Raw genomic sequence first — 6,661 nt, 5'->3', positions numbered from 1 at the left:
GTTTTAGTGTAGCGTACAATTCACTTTTCTATTTTGTAACAACTTGTCAACTTGCATATCATCACAACTTTCTTTTATAGCACCAAATCGCTACAATTGATGTCTTATACACAAAATCAAGTTAAAAGTAATATTATTAACAAACTTCACAGTTGTGTTTTCAACGAGACAAATTAGTCAACAAATTAAAAATTAGACCGCGGAAATAAATCTTTAATCCAAGTATGCTTTACATTTCTCAAGCTTCATAGTTATTTATTTTGTATTTATCTTCTTCTTTTTTCATTAGGCTTTATGTCATTAATTTGTTTCTAACTGGTGGTTTTGGTTCATGCCCTTCCTTGTTTGTTTTGTTCTTGTTCTTGTTCTTCGTTTAGTCGAGATCTATCACCAAAAACAGACTACAAATCATGATATTGATCGAAGTCATGGAAATATGAACATTCTATATCACTACAACTAATAGATAGAAAAATAGTAAAGCAAGGATACATAGTCCAATTAATGACTACGTCGTAACAATTATTTTTATATCTTGTACTTATATTAATTCTTCCTATTATATGTTGTTACTTGAATCTATTATCTCCCAACTTGAAATCCTAGCTTACAGACACAGTGATACAAATTGGAATTTCATATTAGATATATATTAAAACTACTGACAAACCAGTTGTTAATTTGATTTATTCATTAGATTATGTAAGTTGGGTTGAAAAAGAATAAATGGACAATGAAAGGAAAAAACAAAAAAGGTTGGCTTGTAGTTTAGTCATTTAGCATGTATGCATTAGCAATGTTTTAAAAGTAGCGGTAGGCTGGTGGTGGGGAGAAGCCTAGTATCTATATTGTTTAGAGCATCTCCAACAGTGATAGCTATCTGGATAGCTAAAAGTAGCTAAAATTGAAATATAGCTAGTTGAATATTGAATTATGCTCCAGCAAATACCTAAAACTCAAGTTAAATTTAACTTTTAGTTAAATTCTCTCTCCTCTCTAGCTTAATATAGCTAGGTCTTTTAGCTAAAGCTAAATTCAGCTTTTGTTTAGCTAGTCTGCTGGAGATCAAATTTAGCCTAAAACTAGTTAAATTTCAAATTTTTTTTAAAATAAGTATTCTGTTGGAGATGCTCTTAGGTGGGCGTCTAGGCGGTTTCTATTTTATTATGTAACATACAAATAAGTGTCTTATTAAAATAAAAAATTATAGTTAGCAATACTTGATTGAAAAACACGTGGAAAAATTTAAGTATATAATGAATACTTAAAAATTAATTTAAGTATATAATGAATACTTACAAATTAAAAGTTAGTCATAAAAAATATTATGAATAGTTATCTTCAACCTGACATACCTAAGTGGCTAGTGACTTTGTAGCGCTTAGACTGAGTCTGAACAACCGCGTAGAAGAATTTTTAGAACAGTATATATAGATATGACATTTGAATTGAACCTTGATGATGGCACCCAAAGCGGACATGGCACTTTTATTGGAATGACTTTTTGACAATGAGATATTGATGAAGACTTTCTTATGACAATTGATGAGCATTTGTTAAGGGAATAGAAAGGGCAAAAGGAAGGGACTTTTCATTTTGGTCCCAACAAGAATGAGCTTCATTATAACATAAAAAAAAAACAAAAAAGAAGAGTTCCGTTACATAACTCATACAAAACAGAAATACATTCATCATCTAATTATCTATTTGATTCAATGTTTTAAAAATCGAAATAATTTTCAATCCACATAGCATATGTGAACCGTTTGTGGTTGGACCATATTAATGCCGTTTGTATTTTTGTTTTCTATTACAAATTGATACTTAAGCCCCGTCAAGTCGTCAACCAAGAACAGTTTTCCACGGCATTGAAATTACAAATTAGATATGAAAATTCATCTTCCCTAACCTAACCAAGTAACCATACGCACTTCTGCAAAGAAATTAGAAATTTGGAATGCAAAGTTGCAAACTGCCCATATTACTTATACAGTACCATGAGGTACGACCGCACGACTTGGCCTGGGCGGTTGGAAGATTTGAATAGCAAGCGATATAATTTGACCTGTTAGGTCTTTCTTGAATTTCCTTCTTCCCATGATTAAGTTGGTTTTGGTGATTGGTTTCAGCTTTATTGAGCTTATTGCTCAATCCAATTATTTCATTGGGATTTTCAAAAGAACCAAAACTCAAGCCTTGTCGCACCTTCATTTGGATCTTCACAATTCTTTTGCTCATTGTTTCAGTCTCATTTCTTGCTGATATTAGTCATAGACATGTAGGATTACCATTTGCTTCACCCACTCACTCAATATAAATTGACGAGATCCTTAGTCTTGAACTCTTGATCCATTCAGACATCATATATTAGTTGATAACTCCCTTGGATTTGAGATCTAGGCTTTTCATGTTCTTAGGTTTTATTTTTTTATTGGTTCCGACAAGAGATAACAGAGGAGTTTTGATAATTTTTTAAGAAAAAAAATATATATTTTATTCATTTACCCCATTTTTATGGATTTTTTTTCTCACTTATCACATTAAGTTTTTTTTTAGACTATTTTACCCTCAATCATTTGTTATTTAGAGAGAGAGAAAAAAAAAAGGAAGAGAGAGAAACCATAGGAGACTTCGTCGGAGCCCGGTCACAGGCCACCGCCCACCAAACTTCTCTGAAAACCTCGCTGGAGGTCCCCAAAGAGGTCGTTCGAAGATCTCATAAGTCGCCAGAAAGGTTATTGCCCCCAAATAGACCTTTATTGCTACCCAATAGACCTCTTTTGCCCCTCAATAGAACTTTCGTTCACCAGAATGGGAACTAATCTTTCTAAAATTAGAAAAATAAAATTTTGATTAGAAAAAAAAAAAAAAGGAGAATACATCAATTCAAAACATCTATTGCCCCCAATAAACCTTTAATAAACCTGTATTGCCCCTCAATAGACTTATATTGCCCTCCAATAGAACTTTTTTTCTTTTCTTTTTTCTTTCCTTTTGAGCTTTCTGCACTTATTTTATCTAAAAAAAGATTTAGGCACCCAGAAAAACCATTTTACCCAAAAAAAAAACAAACTGAACAACAGAGTCGGAGCCCAACCCGAACCAAACTCCCATGTTGGCGCGTGGAGCTTCGGAGGTCTGATGACAACCCTAGCGTGGCAGCGGAGCTTCAGAGGTCTTCTTCATCTGGCGGCGGTGCTCGGAATTGGAGGTGCAGTTGACATCCAAGGAGGGGGCTGGGGGCATTCTAGAGAGAGGAGATAGAATTTGCCGAAGACCTACGTTTTGTCGGCGTTGGCGACTTCGAAGGTGGCCGGAGGGAAGCGGGCGTCGAGGTCAAGGGAGGGCATCGTCGTTGTCTTCAGGCGTGGAAGCCATCACTGCGCCGGAGCTCGGAGGTGGAGATCGAATATCGAAGATCAGAGAGAGAGGAGATCGATCTACATCAGTGGCACGTTGTAGTTTCTTAATTAAGTTAAGGGCAAAATGGTCATTTGATGTTAAATTGTGTATGTGGGAATAAAATTATGTTGCTAGAGTAAATGAGATAATATTTGTTTAGTTTGGTGCTTTAGGTTAAGGACCCAATCAATGATTAGCCGCCTCAATTAGTCTAGAACTCTAGAAGATGCCTGGTTGGGCTAGGTTTTGAAAAAAATGTTACACACACACTTTCTTGAAGTCCGCCACTTCATGCCCTTGCTAGGCGATCTCCTTACCGCTAGATTTGCGGATGTCACTTTGATGAGACAGTCTTCCCATCGTTAGGGGGAGATAAGAACACAGATGTTCAGCAGGAACGACAGGAATTGTCGTGGTCTGTCCCCACTATGTCTCATCCCGATCCTTACTAAAGTGACGAGATCACACAAATATGCTGCAAACATGCCTGCAAGGAAGGACGTCCCTACGAGAGGACGTAGCTCCACCCTACATGGAGGTAGGCATGGCGCCAATGCCAAAGAGAGTGGCACTCTGGTGTTATAGGCCATGGCCCCAGCTAGGATGCGTGAGAGGTCGGTGGGTTCGAATGATACTTTGGCACATTTCAATACTTTGATCATCGACACTCAAAATCCGTCTCATGAGTATTTTCCGGGTTATGGTTATCGTTGGGGTACGCCTCAACGTCAGAACATATTCCTGAGAATATAGAGCTTTATAAAACTTACACTAGTGTACATAAGACGTGGGATAGAAACTCCATCATAATTGATGATGTAGTTGCGCATGAGTTTGTTGAGTCAGATGATATCGAACCACGCTCAGTTGATGAATGAATGCCAACGTAGAGAAATTTAGCCTAAATGGAAAGATGCGATCCTGGTTAAGATGGATTCTCTAACGAAGAGGAAGGTTTTCGAGCTAGTGATGCCAACACCTCCTAACATAAAACATGTTGACTAATGGGTCTTCGTTAGAAAGCATAGTGAGAAAAAGAGATGGTAATCTCGCCTTATGGAACAAGGCTTCTCATAAAACGCCCTGAAATCAACTACGATGAAACATATTCTCTCGTAATGGATGTCATTGCACTCCACTACCCTGTCAGTTTGGTAGTTTCTGAATAATTGAACATGCAGCTTACAAATGTGGTCACTACGTATCTCTATAAGGATCTAGATACGGAATATACATGAAGGTTCATGGTGAACTTCATTTACCCAAGTCAAGTGGCTCTAAACCACGGAGCGCGTTTACAAAGAAGTTGAAACGCTCGCTAAAATGACTACTTGATTGGGAAGGGATATGCCCAAGTGTTTCCATAACAAGTTTCGGATTTCATCGCGGTTCATGTTGGACATGATCTTCATTAGAAGCCCTTAAAGAGTTAAGGGAAATCGCTGAACACTTGAAATCCGATTTTGAGATGAAGGATTATGGGAGAACACGATTATGTCTCAGTTTGGAACTTGAGCATCGTGTCGATAGATGCTTAGGCATTTTGACAAGGTCAAACCTTCAAGCACCCCCATGATCGTCCGTAGTCTCGATCTTGAAAAGGATCCTCTTCTTCTAAAGGATGATGACGAAGATGTGCTAGAGGCAGAAATGTCTTACTTGAGTACAATAGGCGCCTTATTGTACTTAGCTCAATGCACAGGACTAGACATCTCGTTTGCAGTGAACTTGTTAGCTAAGGTATAGCTCTGCGCCAACGCGATGCCATTTTGATTGGTGTAAAAGATATCTTTCAATACTTGAGATGTACGATTGATATGAATTTGTTCTATCCCTACAGAAAGAAGATGGATTCGGACCCATCACACACCAGAAACGCCGCCAACGTTGGCCTGCGTTCTCTATCCCCATCCCAAAACGATATAAGTGTTTTGGAAGGTTTTGCTGATGCTGGGTACCTCTCTGACCCACACAAAGGTCGCTCCCAAACTGGTTAAGTGTTCGCCATGGGAAAAGACCGTGATATCTTGGAGGTCTATAGAACAGACCATAGTCACTATATCTTCAAACCATTCAGAGATTATTACTCTTCACGAAGTGGTTCATGAATGTGTATGGATTGGATCCATAATCACGCATGTTCGAACAATTGTGGTTTGAAATCTACCACAAGATGAGCCTACGAGCATTTAGGATAATGCTGTTCGTTTTGAACAAATGAAGCAATGTTACATCAAAGGCGACAATACCAAGCATAATCAGCAACAACAGACTCTCCTCAAATACCAAAGTGAACTAGGTTCGATATGAAGATAATGTGGCAGACTTGTTTACTAAGTCATTGCCCAAATCCACGTTCGAGAAACATGTGGCAAGAATTGGCTTGCGGAAATTATCTGAACTCTCGTGATCGTAGTCATCAGGTGGAGACGCAGACATCAGGGGGAGATGTCTACATGTTCACCTCGAAACGTGAAGGGTGTGTTGTGCTCTTTTTCCCCTTCGACCAAGGTTATTTTTGTCCCACTGGGTTTTTGTTACTCGGCAAGGTTTTTAACGAGGCAACGAGAGAAGCAACGCGCTTGGGCAACACAAGGGGGAGTGTTCAAGTAAACCCTAATTTGTGTTTGGCCCAAACTCTAGGTTACTTGACCTAGTAGTAATAGGGTTAAATTAGAAGGATCTAGATTCCTATTCAAAGTACGATTACTTTCCTTGTATGATTGAGATTCTATACATTGTAATCCTCTATATAAAGAGACCCTTATTATCAATGAAAATACACAGCGATTTCCTCTCAATTTCAGTTTCTCTATAGCAGACACGTATTTATATGTTATTATATAAAATTAAAATATTAAAATATATATGCCTGCCTAAACAATTAGGCAGTAGGCCCTCCTCCCATCAGCCTACCCCCTAGCGACTGTAAGAACATTAATTAATCTATTGTATAATTGTATAATAAGTTAATAACATTAAAATACATATCTATCTATCTAAGACTCGACCTTTTGCCTACCGATTTCTGGAACATTGATTTGATTACATCATTAAAACAGGATTTTATTCCTTGGATACTTTCTTTGATAATTTCAACTCAAATTTTCAGACGTTAAAGTTCTTACAGATCTTTCAGTATTGTCCTATAGTGAGATTGGCAGCGAGCAGACTCACCAGAGACATCTTCCTCGTAGTCAATTTTCAAACGGCAAAACAAGTTACCGTTCTGACTATAAAACACTAAAATTTTGAAGGC

Source organism: Rosa chinensis, chromosome 5 (genome assembly GCF_002994745.2).
Source record: "Rosa chinensis cultivar Old Blush chromosome 5, RchiOBHm-V2, whole genome shotgun sequence".
In the NCBI taxonomy this organism is placed as follows: Eukaryota; Viridiplantae; Streptophyta; class Magnoliopsida; order Rosales; family Rosaceae; genus Rosa; species Rosa chinensis.
Note: the sequence above shows the minus strand (reverse complement) of the source record.